The 22,936-nt window shown below is 36.8% G+C and overlaps 1 long non-coding RNA gene across 1 annotated transcript in view; it reads left to right on the forward strand.

Moving 5' to 3' along the window:
* Positions 1-230: 230 nt before the first annotated feature.
* LOC128314539 (uncharacterized) overlaps positions 231-22,936 on the forward strand; it is a 165,915-nt gene continuing 143,209 nt past the window's right edge. Inside the window, exons 1-2 of the long non-coding RNA XR_008296292.1 lie at positions 231-1,951; positions 19,132-19,322. This is a non-coding gene — a long non-coding RNA (uncharacterized LOC128314539). The remainder of the gene's footprint in view (positions 1,952-19,131; positions 19,323-22,936) is intronic.

Genomic DNA, 22,936 nt, shown 5'->3' on the forward strand with positions numbered 1-22,936 from the left:
CTCATAAGCCAAGATGGCAGAAAGTGAAGTAGCAATTCACATTAATTATATGGCAAGTTTTTTGAGCCTTCTCAGAACCCCCCAAAATAACCTCTCTTAAGCTTTTGTGATACCTTAGGACACATCTTGCTAATGGACACACAAAAATAAAGATAAAGCCCAGATACTCACAGACACAGTTCAGAACAATGATGGCTGGATGCTGAGATGCTGAGCATAGTTCCTGGAAAGGAGCCTAGTGAATGTGCACTGCCTCTGGAGGAGCTTGCTCCAAAACCAGTGATGGATGCCATTTCACTTTCTGCCTTTTTTCATAAAAGTGAAAATCCTCTTCTGATTTCATTCAGTCAGAGAAAACAGGTACAAATGCTAGGTCTTTCATAAAAAGTGAAGTGGCATAAAGCGAACTTTTGAAAAGTGCTGGGGTTACCTGTATTGGTTTATTTGTTGTCTTTCAAATCTTTTGGAATAATTCTCAAAAGCCTTCCTAAGTTATTACTGCATTTTACCCTTTGAATTCAAAGTTGGAATTTGGTCCAAAAAACAGTGGTCAACCAAGTGGATAAAAAGGAATTTATAGATCATCTGAAGATATGATACATCCACTTTCCCCATTATCTTGTTTATTAGTTGATTCCAACTGATTACTGCTCCCTGAACAATCTCATGCAATTACCAACTAGGAATATTTCGCAGTTTCATATACAGGCATTACCACAAATCTTCAAATTTTAACAATTGCTATTTTCTTTAAAATTTTTTTTTAACATTTATTTATTTTTGAAAGAGAGCGTGAGCAGAGGAGGGGCAGAGAGGGGGAGACACAGAATCAGAAGCAGGCTCTAGGCTCTGAGCTGTCACCACAGAGCCCAATGTGGGGCTCGAACCCACAAGCTGGGAGATCTTGACCTGAGCTGAAGTTGGATGCTTAACCTACTGAGCCACCCAGGTGCCCCTAACAATTGCTCTTTTAATCACAGGATTGCATTGAGTGATAGGAAGTCTTGGCTATATTGTTTTCTCCAAAGTAGTTTACTTGGTGATCCCAGGCTAGTCACTTTTACCCCATTTTCCTTATTTGTGAACCAGGGTAATGCCACATGCCTACTCACAAGCATGTGGTGAGGATTAATTAGATAAATATCAGCAGAGCCCTCTGAGCTCTTTAGGATTGAGGTGTTTATCCATCCGAGGTATTATTATCATTATCATGCCATTCTACTTTGATCATAAATAAAACTCACGGTTGATAAAGACAGAAAAGGTTTTGTTGGCTTGCCAAATCCCACCCACCACCTCTCAAACTAGCCGGGCAAGACTGAGTGAGTCCCTTGACAGAAGACATATAATGGATTAAACTGATACTTCACTTGATCATAGCCAAAAGGTTTGTGTTAATGAGCTTAATAGTATTTACTTGGTGGGTATCCAGAACAGCTGTCCTCTTTTGTTGCAGGTGCCAGAACCAAAGCCAAAGCAAGTCTGGATTTAGCAAATCCAATTACTTTTCAGGATTTGCTCCCTTCCAAGACAGCACTTATCATAATCACTCGTTGGTAATAGATACCCTGTTAAATTGATAGTGGATACCCATAACCAGATTCAGGGATCTATTTTCTTTCTTAAAAACACTATTCTAACTACACTGTTCTAACTATGTAATAAGGCTTATCTAGACATGTTTTACATTTAGAGTGAAAGTTTGGCTTTGATTATGATAACACCAAACAACTAATTCCAGATTTTCTTGATTTGATAACACCCCTACAAGAATTGCATTTTAATTGTTTCTGAGCTTCCAGATATTTCTTGATTGATTTTTTTTTGTCTGCAGGAGCAAAAGGGAATTCAGAGGACATCCTAATTAAAAATGAAAATGGATCATCACACAAGTAGCTTATTATGAGATGTAAAACTCCATGGAAAATGAATATAATCTTTCTCAAGCAGGGTAAGCAGTGTGTATGTTTTAATAATCCAGAACACCTGGACATTTCACATCCAAAACGAAGGCAGAAATGGAAGGTGAAAGTGACCTTGTAATAAGGAAGAATTCGCGTATGGAAGGAGGATGCCTGAATGAGCAGACTAACTGGTGACTGAAATTAGAAAGCCCTTCCAATCAGTGTGAGGCAGAGAAAGCATATATTGGTGGCATGACTGAAATGACATTGACGACCATAGCTCTCTGGCTGCACACACACAAGTGAGCTTGTGAGGGTGCCTTTCTTAAAGAACCTGCTTTTTCTATTCATTTTTTTTTTCAGAGAGAAAGGGCAATGAGAAAAGGTGTATTTGGTTTGAGAATGTGCAAACTCCATTTTAAGCCTTGTCTTAGCTAGTTTACATTTTCTGTCATTAGCCATTTTCTTTTCTTCTCTAGGTGACACAGCCTTGCTTTAGTGGATTAGTTAGACAAATGCTTCATCCATAAAATCATGTTAGTGTTCCTAGATAAAAATCCCTCTGCCCATTTGTGGCACAAGAGATATTTCAGTAATTGATTTGGTTAATTGCAGGTTTCCCAAGGTAACACATTTTCAGAACATTAGAAGACTTTCAGTATCTAACTACTGATGTTCCAAAGCTTTTGAATTAAAATAATATCATTTTCCTAGTCAGTTCTCTGACTCTTGAAGTTTCTTTTTTCCTTATGCCTCTCCTTGCAATGGTCTCTAGCTTTGCACTTTCCCACAGTTGTAAAGATCATATATCCCAGACTTTCAAAAACTGTCCCAATTTTTCCCTGCAGGTTCACAAATCACTGAAATGTCCTAAGCATCCAAATAACATTTGCTACACTGCCTATCCCATCAGGAAGCTGTACAAAATTCCTGAGTCAGGTGTGTTCTGATTCCATTTATAAGGAAAATATAGTCTCTGTCCCTGTGTAAGGCATGAACTTGAAAACTTAAGTCTATCCACCCACTTGTAGGTTGTGAATGCTTTACTTCAGCCAATAAGTATGTGTCCACCAACATAATAAGTTTGGTGGTGTCTGGGTTGCTCAGTTGATTAAGTGTCCGACTTTGGCTAAAGTCATGATCTCACAGGTTGTAGGTTTGAGTCCTTGAACAGGTTCTGTGCTGACAGTGTGGAGCCTGCTTGGAATGCTCTCTCTCTCTCTCTCTCTCTCTCTCTCTCTCTCTCTCCCTCTCTGCCCCTCCTCAACTTGCACTTTCTCTCTCTCTCAAAAGTAAATAAACTTAAAAAAAAAAGTTTGTATAGCACTATCTTCAATTAGGCCTTCAGTGTAGGCTCTCTTTCCTTTCTTGGCCACAGATTCAGTTCTGAGTTCCTAGAATAAAGAGGTCAAGATGTGGGCTGAATGGCCCATGTGTTAACATAGTCATCTCAAAGATTTTTTTTTTCCCTAAAAAAACCAGCAAGAAAAACTTCAAGGAGCATAAATGCCATTATGTACTTGACGAAGTCCAAATATCAAAAAGTCTGAGCCTGGAGGAAACTCTTTCTAAATGGAATTTGCTGAAAGAAGGTAGGAAAGGGTAGAAACTAGTGATGGTTTGGGGACAGGGACCTCCATCCTCTCCTGCTTGACTTTGTTCTCTGTTTGGCAAACGGTATGTTATTTTTAGAAATCTAGGTAAAAAGAGGACACCCTGCTAACAGATTAAGAGCTTTCACCAATTTTGATCTTTTTTTAAAAAAAATTTTTTTTAACGTTTATTTATTTTTGAGACAGAGAGAGACAGAGCATGAACAGGGGAGGGGCAGAGAGAAAGGGAGACACAGAATCTGAAACAGGCTCCAGGCTCTGAGCTGTCAGCACAGAGCCCGACGCGGGGCTCGAACTCACGGACCGTGAGATCATGACCTGAGCAAAAGTCGGATGCTTAACCGACCGAGCCACGCAGGTGCCCCTCACCAATTTTGATCTTATGTCTTAATAAGTATTTGTTGACTTGCTTCCATATATGACAATGATTGTATTCCTTTTTTTTTGAGAATTTGTGAAGAAGGATGCTTCCAAAATCATCATGTTCTAGCCATTTGATTATTGCTTTTGACATTTTTTAGTACCTGGAAACTGAGATTGGCAAATGAATATTGTTTTTTTTCCCGCATGGATTCTACTCTCCTAATCTTGACTAAACTAGAACTTTGGAACAGGAATAAGCAAAAACATTCAAGAATATAATATCTTCAAGAACATAATTATCTATCTATGTATCTATCTATCTATCATCTATCTGTCTATCATATATCATCATCTATCATCTGAGAGCACTAGCTAATTAGATTACCCTGGATTCCTATCTGATATTGTCTTCCATGATGGAGTAGATGGAGTGATTTTTCTATACATACTATGCCCCATTCCCTCCTGAATTATTTATGAAATTGATCCTAGCATATTCTTTTGTCATTTCTATCTCATCTGGTCTGCCATGTGCATTCACATTTCCCTGAGTATTTCTGCCTCTTTAATAGCAATTTAAAAGTCTAGCAGCATAGTTGGTGGTGGTAGAAAGCAGATTTAATTCCTGGTAAAGTATTTCTGGGTGCCATTAGTTCTGCCCAAGGTTGCATATTATTTTCTTATTGTATTGTTACTTCACGGTTTCTATACATATGCTCATAACTACATTAAAGATGAATTACCAAGAAAATAAGTCCACCTATTTGAGGACCCACATTCATTATAGTTTTATTCATAGATTCATTTTATGTTCTTGTGGTATTCAACATTCATCTCTCACATTTGAGAAATCCAAAGTTGGAGTGATTCAGGGATTAGTATAATTCCATGATTTCCAACTTAAAAAAAATAAATCCTCCTCTGTGGACTCTATCTCTCAGACAAACTGTCTTTATAAACTAATAATTAATTTTTAGTCCCATATTTTTATCATTAATAAAATAGCAAACTTCCAAGCAGAGCTTCTGATCAATCTTAATAACCAGATTGAATAGCAGTTTAATTTATTATGTTTTTGTCACATGTCAAGCACTGAGAATGTAAAGGTGAATAAAGCATATTCCTTCCTTCAAGGAGTTTATAATCTAGTGGGAAAGATATACATCAATGTACTCTGAGTTCATACAGTGTAGTCCCAAAGTAAACTCATTAGTTTTAAGATGTTCTATAGCCTCTTATTAGATAAATTTGATTTTCATTAAATTTTTGAAATTAGGTCAAAGCTCTTCATGTCTGTTTTTGAATGGGTTGTTACTAGCCACACTGTGATGAATTATCATTAGATGAAGTAGGTTTGCTTTATGGGGAAAACACTGGAAAAAGCAGTTTTTGTTTGTTTTTTACAGTATTTCATGCAGTGGTGATACAGTTGAAAATATTAGATTTGCTCCCAGTCTGTCAAATGTACCCAAACCACAGGAGGGAGAAACTACTGTTTTGCAAGAGGAATTCTAGAAGCAATCTCTTTTGTGAATGCTGGTTGGCATTTTTTACCTGGGCACAGCCTCAGGGGAGAGTATTCTCTAGTGAGCAATGCAGCAGAGATGAACAGTGAAAATCTGAGATTTATTACAGTCAGGTAAAATATAACTCTATGTGTTCTAGACTCCAATTTCTTTTACTGGCTAATACCAGAAGTTTAGGGGGAAAAAGGGGGAAAGTTTCACTCCAAGGCCTCTGTTAATATACATGGCTTGTCTTTCTCCTTCACACAAACACACATAAGCACTCATATTTAAACACACACACATTTATACACAAAGCCTCCAGTGATTTGGACAGAGCTATTTATGGAAGTGGTAGGCTCTGGTTCCTAAATCCCACAGTAATTACTTTATTTCTTGAAGCATGAGATTTGATTACCCATATATTATTATTATGCATGCTGTGTAGTGTTTTTGACTGTCACTTCATGCAGCTCTTCTTAAATAAGAAAGTCTCACAATTTAGCTAAGGAAGACCAATGTTTTGCATAGACAGGGCATATAATGGCAAGCTGTACCAAAAAATCCATAGGGTTTTAGGAAGCCCTGAAGTAGAAGCGTTTTCCAAGGGGAAGAAGTTTGGACATATGAAAAGATGAGTGAATTTGAGGAGGGGAACAGGTAGCTACTAATTAAACAACACATATTAAATGTAGTTTCTATAGCTTAAGTGAAGGTTGAGTCCCAAATGAGGAGACGAAACGTAGGCTAATTACTTTCCTTTACATACGATGCAATAGCCAAGGCTAGGGCTAGGGCTAGTGGCTCAGTGAAAACCTTTTACCATTATGAACTCCTCCCCCACTATGAAATCTGTGTATTTTGGGAATATGATGGATAATGAAAATGACCAGAAAGCAAGGGGAAGGGACAGTTACAAATGGCATTAGAAAAGTCTGATTTCCTATATCGGGAAAAAATAAATCTGATCCCTGTTTTACCAATCCAACAGTAAATCTGATGGATTGAAACTATTATGAAAAGCTAAGTATCACTTATAGGGAAACATAGGAAATATTTTGTAATTTAGGGGAAGGGAAAAATTTTTAAATGAGATTCTCAAAGCACAAGTTCTAAGATGGGTAATAGTCAGATATAGTTACATTGAAGTGAAATATTTTTGCTCATTAAAGGATGCCATTGACCAAATAAAGTGATAAATTGCTCCTCAGGAGACAACATCTGAATTTTGTAAGATGAAGAAGGGCTCAATTTCTAGACTATAAAGTGAATTCTTTAGAAAACCATTCTTTAAAAAAATAAAATTCCTTTTTAAAAATTTATTTATTTATTTAGAGAGAGACAGAGACAGAGTGAGTGGGGAAGGGGCAGACAGAGAGGAAGAAGACAGAATCCCAAGCAGGCTTTGCACCATCAGCACAGAGCCTGAGGCAGGACTTGAACTCATGAAATCTGTGATCATGACCTGAGCCCAAACTGAGAGCGGGATGCCAAACTGTTGAGCCACCCAAGCACCCCTAAAAAATAAAATTCTTTTAAAAAGGCAGGGAATCAAATGGAAAAATAGGCAAAGGATAAGAATTAGCAATTTACATAAGGGAAAGCCTGATTTGCCACTGAGTATACAAAGTAGTAATCCAAGAAATGGAAATTAACACACTGAGATACAATTTTACATATACATTGGTTTAGTCATCATTAGAAGGAAGTATGCTGCCAAGGTTGGAGAGGATGTAGGAGACTACAATTTTTATTGTGCTATGCTTGAGAATGCAAACGGTGCATTTTTTTTTTTTTTCCTGGAAGCAGAGTGCCGGTCCTTAGTAAGATTAAGAATATGCATGTTTCAGGACCACTTCACCCCCATGGATAAATGCCAGGAAATTTTTTCACAGGTCACTAAGGAAGCTTGTATAGGAGTTTTTACCAGGCTATTGTTTGTGGTAGTGGGGAGATAAAGGTAGAGTAGGCATCTATCACTAGGAGATAAATGAGTAATCTGGTGGCTGCACAGTAAGGAAAATCTCGTAACAACTGCAAACAGTGAACTAGGTGTACACGCAAATCTCGAACAAGATACGGACAAAACAAAGATAAGGAAACAGAATAAGAGTCACAGAATAAGTGCATTTTTATAAGTTAATACATGCCTTTTTGTGAGCACCTGGGTGTTGTAGGTGAGTGCTGAATCACTAAATTGTACACCTGAAACTAATATTACACTCTATGTTAACTAATTGGAATTTAAATAAAAATTAAAAAAAAAATTAATGCATGACATAGAAACCCATTTGTGATATTCTGATTTATGAAAAGAAATATATATTTAATCTTTGTCTTTGGCTCCTGGCCAGAGCTCCTAAAACCTTTGTAACTTCTTAAGTGATAAAGGTGCTGGGAGTATCTTTTGTTCTAATATTTGGTATTGGCCCTGTTCCCAAGACAAAGTTTCTAAATCTCTTGGAATTTCCTAGGTGTTGAGAGCATCTCTTTTTTCTAGCAAGGTTGCTCTTGGTGGGCTCCTGGAGAACTTCAGGATGGGGGCTGGTCATCAGGAAGACCAAGTCATGTTTAGAAGCTTGGAGCTTCAAGCCCCATCCCTCATCCTCTGGAGAGGAAAGAAAGGCTGGATATCGAGTTAAGAATTAGTTGTGCCTATGTGATGAAGCTTCTATAGAAATCCCTGAACCACAGGGTTTGGAGAGCTTCCAGGGTGGTGAACACATCCACATGCTGGGAGGGTGTCGTACCCCAGCTCCCCAGGGACAGAAGCTCCTATGCTCAGAACCCTTCTGGCCGTTACAGCATGCATCACTTTATATGGCTGTTCATCTGTATCCTTTATGACATCCTTTATTATGAACAAACTAGTAAACGTAGTATGTATTCCCCTGAGTTTTAGGAGTCATCTTAACAAATGATCTGACTAGAAGAGGGCATCATGAGAACTCTAATTCATAGCCAGTTGTTTAGAAGTACAGGTGACAACCTGTGTCTTGCAACTGGCATCTGAAGTGGGAGTGCTCTTGTACAATCCTTGTGGGATCTGACATTAACTCTCTCTAGCTAGACAGTGTCAGAACTTAATTGAATTGGAGGGCACCCACCTGGTGTCAGAGAATTGGTTGGGGTGGGGCAAAAACCCACACATTTGGTGGCCAGAAGTATTGTGAGTAGTTGAAGAGAAATATGGGAGTTTTTTCCATGCATCATTTTGTAAGCAAACATGCTAGGTTAAGGACAGATGTTGAACACAGTAAACAGGTGCCTGAGGGGCAGGAGTGTGGGTGGTGGGGACAGGAGTGGAGAGCAAAGATGAATGGGGAAATATATCACAGAAACAAATAAAAGGAATTCTATGTTTCCTCCTGGCACTTCTCAAACAAAGATGGACTTTGAAGTATTGTGTCATTTTTTAAAAAAATTGGCATTCATCTTGGAAATAATGACGGAAGGAGCCGAAGATCCAGGTTAGAAAGCACGCTTTTGTTCTGACTCTGTTATAATCAGTAGAATGATCTTGGCTTTTGGATGCTCATATTTCTCAGCTCCAAAATAATGATCCTACTAATGCTCCCCAATCTTGAGGCCCATTAAGTGAGTTCTAGCATGTAATACTTCTTTGTAAAGTGTAAAATGCTTTTCCAGTGTTAACCAATTTCATTTTCCTTGTAGCAAGTTTATTCACACAGAGAAGCTTTGTGTCTTTTTAATAAACCAAATTGGAAATTGAAAACCGAGCTTTCCTTTCACTCTCATGTGGCTCTTGATTCATCTTGGAGCAAGTATTGATCAGTCTTCTTTGTCCTGAAAGGGACAGTTTAGCGAGGTCATAGTCGTTTAGAGCTAGCCTCAGGAGTCAGACTGTCTGGATTAGAGTCCAGCTCCCACCTGATCTGAGTGACCTGGGGCAAGTGACAAATTTTTATGTGTCCATTCTCTCATCTGTAAGGTGAGGGTAGTCACACTGACCTCAGGGCAGACCTGGGAGGAGTAAATAAGCTAAAGAATATAAAATACTTAGAATAGTCCCTGTCATATAGTCAGTGCTCAGCAAATGTCAGTTGCTATTGTTACTATTATTACTTAGGATAAACCTCAGGGACTGACCTTGGCCACTCTACTTACATTTTTTTGCTAAAAATAATCCAAATTGCTTCTAGGAAATATCAAAGAAGACAAACAAGCAAAAAAGATAAAATTGATGAGGAAATGGTCCAGATACCTTCCAAAGTATAAAAGCATTTATGGCAGTTATGTTTTACTTACCAAAATGATCAACGTTCACACATTTTGGAGGTTGGATTCTAGTCTACTCGGTTGTTTCCAACAGTGGGAAACATTTAGTTCAGTGATCTCTCTTTCTTATTTCTTTTAATTCTGCTCTTCTTGTCTCTGGTTCAGAGTTGATTTAAATCGATGACCACATCATACCCCCTCAGATATTTCATTTTTAATATCCATATTTTTAAATGCTTTAAATAGAATAGCATTCCTTAGACTGTTCTGATTTAAAGAGTAATATGTTTATGGTGGGAAATTTGGAAATAAAAAAAGAAAAAGGATAAAATTGAAATCATTCATAGTCTATCTAAAGAATGATAGTTTACGTTTTAAACTAAAAACACTAAGTTTAACTTTACTTGGATTTGACAGAAGGAAAAAGATACTACAATGTAACTGAAGGGGATAATAACCTTTAATTACTTGAAAAGATATGTATTATCAGTTGCTAGAAGTTCCACTAAAGTTAAACTAAAATACTAAGAAAAAAATGAAAAGATTTTAGATAAAGTTTTATTGTTGTGGTGGTGTTTATTAAAAATTTTTAAGTTTATTTACTTATTTTGAGTGGGAGAGAGCACACACATGTGAGCGAGCATGAGTGGGGGAGGGGCAGAGAGGGAGGGAGATAGAGAATTGCAAGCAGGCTTCCAGCTACATGCTAACAGCTTGAAGCCCGCTACTAGCATGAATCCTGCTACCAGCGTGGAGCCTGACTCAGGGCTTGAACTCACGAACCCGTGAGAACACGACCTAAGCCAAAACCAAGAGTTGAACGCTTAACTGACTGAGCCGCCCAGGCACCCCCGTTGTGGTGGTGGTGATTAGTGAGACTTGGAACTACGCATTTTTTAGCACAGACTGGTTTCCAGATAATAAAACTTAAGGTACTATCAGTTATTAATAAAAATCAGATAATCCTTCGTTAATTTAAAAACAAGTTTAAAATTTAAGACTACTTTTAGGATCACTCTTTAAGAGAAATTAATATGAAAAGACTGATCTGTAAGCAAAATGTATGGTAAAATGACAAATCACTTTTAGGAAACATACAAAGAACTATACATTGTGAGTATCAGCTTGGTCTTATTTGTCTTTCTGAGTTACATGACTACGTGGCTTCATTATTTCTGAAAGTTCTCATAATCTTAGCTGCTCAAAATTATACCATGTATTACTTTGGATCATAACTTTTTATGTTTATTTGTTGATAATTAAAAACTTTCTTTGTGAATTAAGAAGAGAAATACTTTCTCATTAAGGGCATGTTATAATTTATACACTCTTCCTCAAAAATTTGTATAGTAGTATCTAGTCTAATTCTGAAGGCAGTTTTCACAAAGTTCGCAGACTTCCTGCTCTGGTTGGAACCATTTTTTGCACTGACACAGTGTTCCTACAGAGATTTCTTTTTTAAATTGCATATCTTAGGTGCTATGGACTGAATTGTATCCTTCCCTGCCCCTCCACCCCCCAACCAACTCGGATGTTGAAGCCCTGATTCCCAATGTTACTATTTTTGGATATAGAACCTTAGGAGATAAGTAAGGTTAAATTAGGTCTTCAAGGTGGGTTACTTATCAGATAGGATTAGTGTCCTTATAAGAAGGGACCATAGAAAGCTCATTCTTTCCACAGTGTTCAAAGAAGTTACAGGGATATGGTGGCCATCTGTGAGCTAGGAAGAGTTCTCACTAGAAACTGACAACGCTGATCTCAGATTTCCAGCCTCCAGAGCTGTGAGAAAATAAATTTCTGTTGTTTAAGCCCCCAGTCTATAGTATTTTGTATGGCAGCCCAGGCTGACTGATGCATTAGGTGATTTCACCATTTCTTGGATCCTATGTTTGTCTTGTGGATTGCGTTTTTATTCTGCTGGAATTTGTCCAGGAATAAACCTTTTTAGAAGGAGTATGTGGATGGTGAACTTTCTGGGTCCTTGAATATCTGAAAGTATTATTTTGAACTAAGATATAATGTACTGTATTTATCCATTTGTTTTTCCTTCTTTATATGTAAGGTCAAATTCTTTCACATTTTAAAATACAGAAATTGGCATACAAAATTTAATCAATAACAAAAGCTCGTAAATTGTGAAACAGAAGGTAGAAAAATAAATACAGCCAAGTTGATGCAGACCTTAGTGATGGTTGAAGTTACTTATTTGATGATCGCTTCAGTTACTTTTATGTAATAGTGTCATCATATATTTCTATAGGAGCATACATTTGTACAAAAAATTGTCATTTAAAGTCATTGAGTTCTGCATTAGCCCTTGTATTGTCTACTTGAAGACATGTTGTGTGAGATAGTTAAATGTCTTTATCACTTTGCCTACCATTAGCTGGGATTATGTTATTTGCACCTAAATGAAGGCTATGTGATATACATCATGGATTTAGTTGTATAATTTCAAACTATATTCTTCAACCGTTGCAATGGAAGAGTGAGACATTGGCAGTTATGCCATCATGGTGACCCAGAGTTTTTTCTTAGCTCACAATTGCAATCTTGAGCATTATAACAAGCTTACAATTATATGATATTCACATTTAATAATCTCAAGGTTTATTCTTTGGTAAAACTTGCAGTTTTAATTTTTTCTTAATTGAATGGCATGTCACAGTTAGTTAAAAAGCTTCTCTTAAAAATCAACCAGTGAGTCCTGTTAAATAGATGCAATGGTTAGAATAGTAGTTCTTCATTTTACTTGAACTAATTACATAAAAACTTTTATTCACTAGAAATTCTTTCACATATTCTGAATTATGGCACATGCCCGGCATCTTATATCCTAAAATAGAGCCACTTTTTATTTCAATGCTTCAGAAAATTTTGTACAACATTGTCCCGTTTTATAAAACAGAGAATGACAAACTCCTCTTTTATAAGTATATGAGTGTGTGTGTGTGTGTGTGTTAATATAAATTCATGCTAGGAAATAACTGATCCATCAGCTTTACTTATTTATAGACCTTTTCTTTTGTATTTGTCCAGGGCGAAACTGCGGTTCACATCTCCATCCATCTCCCCTACATGAGAAGTAGAACTACTAGTTCAGAATTTCCATTGGTACAATTATTAATTACCCACAATTTGCTTTCACCTTCTGTACTTGATGACTCTGTGAGAAGTTAATCCAGAAGTCTGTTGGAAAGAATAGCTCTTATTTTTTTCAGATCTTTTATGTCTTTGGCCTACATTTTTCTGGGCTCTTATTTCTCCATCTAGCTAATGCCAGAAGCTCTGTCTCTCTCTTCCAGAAAGTTCTCATAACTACTTGCCTGGGTAATTATATTTTAAAGAGCATTTGAATTAATTTTGGTTATGTTTTCTGTCATTTCAGTGGGATTTGGGGAAGGAAAGGAAGCAAACACATTTATTCTTACCTCCTTCTTGTACTAGATGTCTTTCCTTCCTACATGATTCCCCCCATTTATTCAGTTAACAACTTTAGGGGCTCCACCTAGCCATCATATTTTACTTGTTCCTCAGAACAAACAAAATTACCATCCACGAGGCCATCAGTTCTTCTATCACTTTTGTAGCATCTTAGTGGGGAAAAATATGTTTACTACTCACAAATGATACTTTTCACCTCTGACATTATGGAAAATTTGTTATTTGTTTCTTTTTTGGGAAATTAAAAAAAAAGTTACTTCATTTAAGACAAGTACCCTATACTCTAATTTAGGCCCAAATATCCTAAATACATTCTTCAGAAGTAAACTTTACTTCTAATTTGGGCTGTAGAACACCATGATAAGAAGTTAAATACAGGAAAAGAAGTAAATAAAGATCCCTTAAAGTAAATATGAAAACTCCTGGCTTAGAACTTTAAACACATCAAACTTTAAAGACATCAAGTGGAATAAACTTTTATGGATAGTAAGGAAGTTAAAGTAATTCCTATTGTACCAGGACCTCTTTCAGGGATTGAATCAAAATGCCAATATTAAAATGCAAGGCAGACTCACTGTGCAAACTCTTGAGACCATGGCTATACAGGTTTTCAAGAGAACTGTAGTAACATTGGTGATTTATGGCTGGCTGAAATAATGCTGTTCCTGTCATGAGCCACTCTGGACAATCCCAGGAGACTAAAGCTTCCCTTTTCCCATCAATCATTACCGGGGTATTGAATGGGAGGCTAATGATGTTGTTGGCCTGTGGTTATATTCATGTCTCTTTTTTGGAGAACAATAATCTTCACATTTCTGCCTGTGGCCCTGGGCAGAGCTGGAAATGAGAATAAAATTTTCTATTTCCCATCCAAAGGATGGAAATGCTGCCCCAGAGTCTGCTCATGATGAAAGCTGAGACTACTGTTCATTCTCAATTGGTGCTCACCTCCTCACCAATAAATCCATAGTTTCCAAACTCCTGGTGGAAAGTTGAAAAATAGCACCTCATGTTACTATTGATCCCAAATTTGGGTTCCTTGACAATTAGATGATTAATTGAATAATTATTGCTGGCACTGATAATGTAATTACTACTGCCCAGACAAAGTCACCACAGTAACCTCAAAGCTGTGATTCATGATAAAGAACAGTGGTGTTTTCTGACTTAGAAAAGACCGTGCTGATTTAGGCCCTGTGCTGAAAGAGCACTCAAGTGATGACAGGTTGAGTATAAGCAAGGTAGCCCAGTGACATCAAACTATTTACATCAGACATAGAGAAAAATAGGTCACCTAGTGTAGATATGTCTTTGCCATACTTTATAGTCTTTTTCCTTTTTTTAAAAAATTCTGCAGTGTCTATCTTTTGTTCCCATCCAATATCATATTTTCCCACAGTCTTCACATCATTCAATATATTCATGTCCATGAATACTGTGTATTTCGTTTTTGCTGTTAACTAGAATACTGCTATGAATTTACTCTTCTGATCCGATCCTTAGTATTTATGTAAATTGCCCAGAACTTTGGGCATTTCTACTTCTCATTTTCATTCCCTTTATTAACTGTGGGATATTGGGTGAATCGTTTAACTTCTCTGAGTGTGATCGATATGTAGCATGTGAGGCAATTTTGAACATTCTACAAATTAAAGTTCTACAGGTTCAATTAAAAAAACATCATTTCTGTTCTTTCTATCAACTTCTAGCACAATATCTTATGCATAAGAAACGTACTGTGAGTTCATGAGATTAACTAAATGAAGACACAGCCTTTGCCCTCAATAAAAGGTTGATTGTTATAAATGTGTGACATCAGCTGGGAGCTACTATAGCCTTGTGTTACTTAGCTGAGAATGGTGACTTCAATTCTCCGATTCTATGGTCTGTAGAAATTCAGAGCCTTTATCAGTATGTCTGTTTATGCTTTGTGTAGAGAGGGCAATGAAAAACTTAGGTAGCCTGGAACTCTTCAGTTTTTTTTTTCTTCTTACTTTGTTTTTGTTCTTCAGTGTATCGCTCCAAGGTGAAATCTAGCTCTTTAATTGATTTTTCAGTGCCAAAATATCACTCGAGCAAGTATTCATGAGTACAATAGACTTTATTTGTGTTTCTCCGTTAAATTAACAAAAAATCTTTTTGTATAAAATTTCCCACTCACATCTACTTTCCATGCAAATCTACCTTCTGTGTCCTTATTTTTATACAAATGCATATCATAAAATGTATGGTAATATGTAATATACTTTATGTTTTTAATATGTTTAATATATATGTTATGTATTTAAAACATTCCTACAGTGGCATTTTGATGTACTTCTCATTCTACATCTGATATTTTTCACAAAACTTTAGTTTCTAAGATCTATGTTGATATATGTAATTTTAGCAATCATACCTAACACAACATTTTATTTATCTTTCAACTTGGATAGTTAAAGATGCTTCCATTTATGAAACAAAACAAACAAGCAAAGGGGAAAAAGAGAGAGAGGCAAACCAAAAAACAGACTCTTGGTGATAGAGAACAAATTGATGGTTACCAGGGGACAGGTGGGTGGGGGGATGGGTGAAATAGGTGATGGGGATTAAGGAGTGCTGCCCTTGTCCTGATGAGCACCCAGTGATGTGTGGAAGTGTTGAATCACTACACTGTACACCTGAAACTAATATTACACTGTGTGTTAACTGGAATTTAAATAAAAACTTAAAAAAAGATGCCAAAAGTGGAGTAGGGCACAGGGTGTGCATATACTTGGTTTCACTAGTCTATCAAACTCGTGTACCTCAAAATGATCCCAATAATTCATAACCCCACAGTCCTTTCTAACATTTCATGTTGTCTAAATTATCATGTTTGTGAGTCACATTGGTGTAAAGTGGATATGATAACTATACATGGATGGATCTCTGCACACACATGGATCTGTTTCTAGATCTGGCTTCTTTCCTATTGTTATAACACTGCCCTAATTACTATAGCCTTGTGAAATATCTTAATATCTTGTTGATTTAAGATCTGCTATTTTCTCTCCTTATTCAGAATTATACGGTTATTTTTAGAACTTTCTTTTTTATTTTAAAATTTGCAAATTATGACTGCTACATCGCGTGAGTCCAAGGGTCACCATTCATGTGGAATACAAACTATGACAATATGGTCCTGTGGTAAATTCCTTTAAACTCTTTAAATGTTTTGACTGCATTTGCCACTGAATGTGAAGGCTAACTTGGCAGAAATAGACATATTTATTTTATTATAGGCTTCATGTAGTTATATATTTATATATAATCTATGAGGATACAAATTTTCCTTCGTTTTCTTTTTCACTGCTGCAAGCTAGATGAGAGTCTGACACAGCAGGAACTCAATAAATAATTGCTGAATGAATTTCTATTCATTCATTCATTCATTGATTCATGTGTATGGGATATCTCTCCACCTATTTTGGTCTATCTGGATGTATATTAAATGCCATTTAACGCCATTTACCTGTTTTCCAGAATGGCTTTGTAAAAGCTTTTGTTAGGTTAAATCCGACCCTTACAGATCTTATTGTTATTATGACTGGCATATTACTCTAAATAGTAACTATTGGCATAGAGTAACTTTGCTTTTTTTTTGTATGACGTTAAGTTTCTTTTTGCTACATTGTTGTTAGTTGTAGAAGTTTATCCATTGATTCTCCTTTTTTTCTATATTCATGATCCTATCTTTTTGAAATGACATTTTGATCCTTTATTTGAATATTTAAGTCTCTTTTTATCTTGTTTGATTGTATTGGTCTCCATGAAGCATGCATGATGTTTGCAGTATGTTTTTCTAGGCACCTGAACACAGTTAAAGATTTCCTCTTTGTCTATTTTGCTAAGAGTTTTTAAAAAATAAGTAAAAGTTACATTTTATTGAATATTTTCATTTTTACATTATTTGAAATGACATATTATTCCCCTTTAATCATTTACTGTAACGAATAAGTTACCTAATTTTGGAGCATCTTTAAATTTGTAAAATTAGTATAATTTATAAAAACAATAGAACTTCTAGTGTCTACAAAATACTGTTGGACTCATTTAGGTAATCCTTACATAGAAGTTTTGTAAATATATTCACAAATGGAAATGATTTAAAACATCAATTTTTTAAATGTCTAATTTTGTCATATATGTTATACTGGTCTTATAAAAATTAGAGGCCACTTTGTCTCTATTTCTGTACTCTAGAAAAAAATTATAAAAGCTGTAGGTTATTATGTGTTCCTTGAATGGTTAGTAAAAACTGCCTGGATAAACTATCTGGGTGGAGACTTTCGAAGAGATGTTTTCATCTATCATCCTATTACCTTTTTTTAAAACAATTTTTTTTAGTCTTTATTTATTTTTGAGAGAGAGAGAGAGAGAGACAGAGTGCAAGCAGGAGAGGAACAGAGAGAAAGAGACACAGAATCCAAAGAAGGCTCCAGGCTCTGAGCTGTCAGCACAGAGCATGATGGAGGGCTTGAACTCACAAACCATGAGATCATGACCTGAACCAAAGTCAGACACTTAACCGACTGAGCCACCTAGGTGCCCCAATTATCCTATTACTTTTAATGGTTACTTACCTTGTCTAGTCCTTTTTCTTAGGAAATATTTCCTGGCCAATCTTGGCAATCAAAAGATTGATAATAATAATAATAATAATAATAATAATAATAATAATAATAATAAAAATCTCTGCTTTATAAGCAGTGAGTTTCCCTCTTTCATTCTGAATCTTGCTTATTTATCAGTGTTTTCTTTTTTCTTCATGAATCTTACTAGAGAATTGCCTTATTAGTTGCCTTTTAAAAATAGATTTAGTTTTGCTAATCCTTTCTCTTCTTTTTCCATTTCATTGATTTTTGCTCTTATCTTAATTATTGGTTTCTTACCTAGTTTTAAAAAGTATTATTGCAAAAAAATCTTCCATTGCTTATTTTCTAATTTTTGAGTTGAATGCTCAACTAATTTTAGACATTTTATTCCCTATTAGATGCTTTCATCTACATTTTACTTTATATATGTAACTTTGCTTTCAAAATTATGGTGTGCAGTCCTCTCATGATACTTTAAGTATTTCATAATATGAGCTATTTACTCTGACCCATTGATTTGGGGATATAGGATAATGGGTTTTCAATTATATGGTATTTCATTTTCTTTTGCTATCCTTTTGATTTCTAATTGTTTTAAACTGTAGTAGCTATTGGAGGCCTTAACAGGCGAGGGTGACACAGTCTGTGGTAGGGGCAGGTCCCGTTTGGAAGGCACCATTCTCAGGTCTGCAGGAAGAGGAGAAGGACGAGGAGCTTTGGAGACTGAGGTAGGCGGCCAAAGCCGTGACAGTACCGGGTATTACCAGATGAGCTCCCATTCAGGACCTTTGCTGGCCTGACGTTCCCGATTTCAGATTGGCACTGTGCATTCAGGTTTCTGTGGCCTTGGACCTTCGCAGACATGGGATTGGGGACCCAGGGTTCAGTGCCAGCAGCCTGGGTTACCATCCCGGTGCCTTTGGTCTCTGGAAGGTGAGAGGCTTGCGCTGCAAGTATGAGCAGTTCACTCCCCCATTCCGATTTCTGGTAGTCCTGCCCCTGAACTGCTTTTGGGCTAGAGCTTGGTCCCTTATGCTTGACTGGGCCCGTGGGGTGAGACACCACCGCATCGTGACTCTGATTAGGGCATTTGGGGAGGTGTCCATGAGGACTGGGGTTTGCTTGATAGGTGCCATGTGTTGGACTCCTCAACTATGAGTCTGTGACGAGAGACCTCTGGCACCTGTGGCACTCAGGTGTTTCTTATCCAGTCCCCACAGATCTTCTGAGATCCCGTGAGATTAGGCTTCCTCTGGGAAGAGTGGTGTCAGCAGCAGTGGCTGGGGCCCTCTCCTGCCGTTCTCTCAGCTGCCTCTGTTGCTCTGCTCATTTCAGCTTTTCCTCTCCTTGCCCTTCCATCTGGAATCACACTTACTGCCCCTCACACACCCAGAGCCACAATGCAGACCCCGCCGGCTCCAACTACATCCTGTTTGCCTCCCAGGGAAACCTCACGCTCCACTCACCGGGACCAGACCTCAGCCCAACCTGCCTCCATTGCCTGTGATTTGTGTGGATGTAGAGCAAGTGGGGTTTGGAGGGGACCATACACAGGGCTGCACGAACACGAGAAAGAGGAGAATGCTGACTGACCTTGGAAGGTGGCCGAAGCTTCCAGACCCCGGGTGTTATCAGGTAAGCTGCCATTCTGGTCCTCTGCTGGCCTGACACACCTTATTTGATGATTTCAGGATGGCATTGCACATCACGTTTCTGTATGCAGCCTTGGACATTGGCATTTGGAGGATTGGGCCTCTAGGATTCACTGCAGTGGAACGTTGGTTAGAACTGATGAACCTACTTTGACACGGTATTATCAACTAAGGTCCATAGTTTACATTAGGGTACACTCTTGGTGTTGTACCTTCCATGGGTGTGGACAAATGTGCCATGGCATGTATCAATGTAGTATCATAGAGAATGGTTTCACTACCTTGAAAATTATGCTGTGCCTAGTCTTCCTTTCACCCCTTAACTCCTGGCAGGTAATAACCTTTTTGCGGTGTCCATAGTTTTGCCTTTTCCAGAAATGTCATATAATTGGATTCAGACAGTATGTAGCCTGTTCAGATTGTTTTTTCACTTATTAATTCCTCCATGTGTTCTTCAAAGGAGAGCTCATTTCCCTTTAGTGCTGAGTAGTATTCCACTGTGTGGATGCACCATAGTTTACCCATTCACTGAAGGACATCTTGGTTGCTTCTGAGTTTTGGCAGTTATGAATAAGTGGCTGCAAACATCAGTGAGCAGGTTTTTGTGCGGATATAACTTTTCAAAATTTTCAGTGACTGCAAGGGACACAACTGCCATATCATGGTAAAAGTTATTTAGTTTTGTTAGAAACAACCTGTCCTCCAAATTGTGCCATTTTGTAACTCCCACCAGCAATGAATGAGAGTGTCTGATATTCTGTTTCTTCACCAACTTTTAGGGTTGGTCAATATTCCAGATTTTGGCTGTTTCTTGTTTTGATTTGGGTTTCCCTGTTGACATGTGATGTGGTTGGCCTTTTCACGTACTCATTGTTATCTGTCTATCTTCTTTGGTGGGGTATATGTTAAGGTCTTTGGCTCATTTTTAATTGGGTTATTTGTTTTCTTGTTGAGTTTTACAAGGTCTTTATATGTTTTGGGTAACAGTCCTTTGTCAGATATGCTATTTGCAAATATTTTCTGCCAGTCCATGGCTTGTCTTTTCATTCTTTTTACAGTGTCTTTCAAAGAGCAGAAGTTTTTAATTTTAATGAAGTCCAGCCAATCAGTGATTTCTTTCACGGATTATGCATGGACATCTAGGTTTCTCCTATTTGTCTTTTAAGAGTTTTATAGTTTTTTTTATTTTTACATTTAGGCCTGTGATCTATTTTTGAACTAATTTTTACAAAGAGTGTAGTGTCTGTGTCTAGATTCATTTTTTTATTAATGTTCATGTCTAGTTGTTCCTGCATCATTTATTTAAAAGTCAATTTTTTTCCCATTATATTTCTTTTGCTCCTTTGTCAAAGATCAGTTGACTGCATTTATGTGTGTCTATTTCTCAGTATTCTTTTCTGTTCCACTGATCTGTTTGTCTGTTCTTGCACCAAAACCACACTCTCTTAATTACTGTAGGTTTATAGTAAATGCTGATGTCAGGTAGCCTCAGTCCTCTTTTTCTCCTTCAACACTGTGTTGACTATTCTGGGTTTTTGCCTCTCTGTATAAACTTTAGACTTAGCTTGTCAATATTCACAAAATACCTTGCTGAGAATTTGATTGGGATTTCATTGAATCCCAAGATGAAGTTGAAGAGAACTGATGTCTTGATAATATTGAGTCTTCCTATTTGTGAACATGGAATAGCTCTCCATGTATTTAATTCTTTGATTTTGTTTATCAGTTTTGTAGTTGCCCTCAGATACTGTACATATTTGGTTAGATTTATACCTAAGTATTTTTGTGGGTACTAATGTAAATGGTATTGTGTTTTTAATTTTTTTTAAAGTTTATTTTATTTTTGAGAGAGAGAGAGAGAGAGAGAGAGAGAGAGAGAGAGAATGGGGGAGGGGCAGAGAGAGAGAGGGAGACACAGGGTCTGAAGCAGGCTCCAGGCTCTGAGCTGTCAGCACAGAGTCTAATGTGGGGCTTGAACTCATGAACCTCGAGATCATGACCTGAGCCAAAGTTGGCACTTAACCGCCTGAGCCACCCAGGCGCCCCTTGTGTTTTTAATTTCAAATTCCATTGGTCATTGCTGGCAAATAGGAAAGTGATTGACTTTTGTATATTAATGTTGTATCCTTCACTTCTTGCTATAATCACTTATTAGTTCCAATAGTTTCTTGTTGATCTCTTCACATTTTCTACATATATTATCATGTCATCTGTAGTGATAGTTGCAGAAAACAATGCTGGTTTTATTTCTTCTTTGCCAAGTTGTATATCTTTTATTTCCTTTTGTTGTTTTGTTGCATTAGTCAGAACTTTCAGTATGGTGTTGTAAAGGATTGATGAGAGAGGACATTTTTTGCCTTGTTCTTTATCTAGCGGGAAAGCTCTGATTTTCTCACCACTAAGTGTGATGTTAGCTATAGGTTTTTGTAGATTTTCTTTATCAAATTGAGGATTTCCTGTCTATTCCTAGTTCATATCATGAAAGTTTTTATCATGAGTGGGTATTGGATTTTGTCAAATGCTTTTTTTGCATCTATTTATATGGTGACATTTCTTTTTTAGCCTATTGATGTAATGGATGATAGTAATTAAATTTTGAATATTGGACCAGCCTTGTATACCTGAGACAAATCCCACTTGATCATGATGCATGATTCTTTTTATACATGTTGGACTCAATTTGCTAATATTTTGTTGGTAATTTTTGCGTCTCTCTTTATGAGAGATATTGGTCTATAGATTTCTTTTCTGTCTTGTTTTAGCATTAGGTAATGCTTACCTCATCAGATTACTTTTTAACCTGATTCATGATGGATTTTTGAGTATATTCTGTGTATGTGAAAAGAATGTACATTCTATGTTTACTGGACCTACTTTTTTTGATATATTCATTAGGTCAAAGTTGAAAATATAATTCTAACACCTAAAGCTAATGTAACATTGTGTCAACTATACTTCAATAAAAAATCATAAAGATATGCTTCTAATCTTTTTTTTTTCTTTGCTTGATCTGTTGGTTTTATTTTATTTTATTTTTTTAAAACTTTTTAATGTTTATTTATTTTTGAGACAGAGAGATACAGAGCATGAATGGGGGAGGGTCAGAGAGAGAGAGAGAGACACAGAATCTGAAGCAGGCTCCAGGCTCTGAGCTGTCAGCACAGAGCCTGACGTGGGGCTCAAACTCACGGACCTCGAGATCATGACCTGAGCTGAAGTCGGGACACTTAACCGACTGAGCCACCCAGGCATCCCAATCTGTTAGTTTCTAGATGAATGTGTTTGAATTTCTACTAAAACTAAAGATTAATTTATTCCTGGTATTTAAGTTTTTGCTTTGCATGTTTTGAGGCCCTATTATTGAGTGTCTGTATTTATGATTATTAAGTTATTAGCATGTTGTTTCTTTTTCCAGGGTGAAATGCTCATCTTTATCTTTTATGGAATTTTTTTTACCTTAAATTATATTTTGGCTGGTACATGTTACTTAACATATATTTTCATCCATTTGTTTTGCATCTTTTTACATCTATTTCTTTGTTATTGAGACTTCTAGAATAACATTGTTGGATTTATTTGTAAAAAAATTATTTTGAA

This window comes from Acinonyx jubatus, chromosome B1 (assembly GCF_027475565.1).
Source record: "Acinonyx jubatus isolate Ajub_Pintada_27869175 chromosome B1, VMU_Ajub_asm_v1.0, whole genome shotgun sequence".
NCBI lineage: Eukaryota > Metazoa > Chordata > Mammalia > Carnivora > Felidae > Acinonyx > Acinonyx jubatus.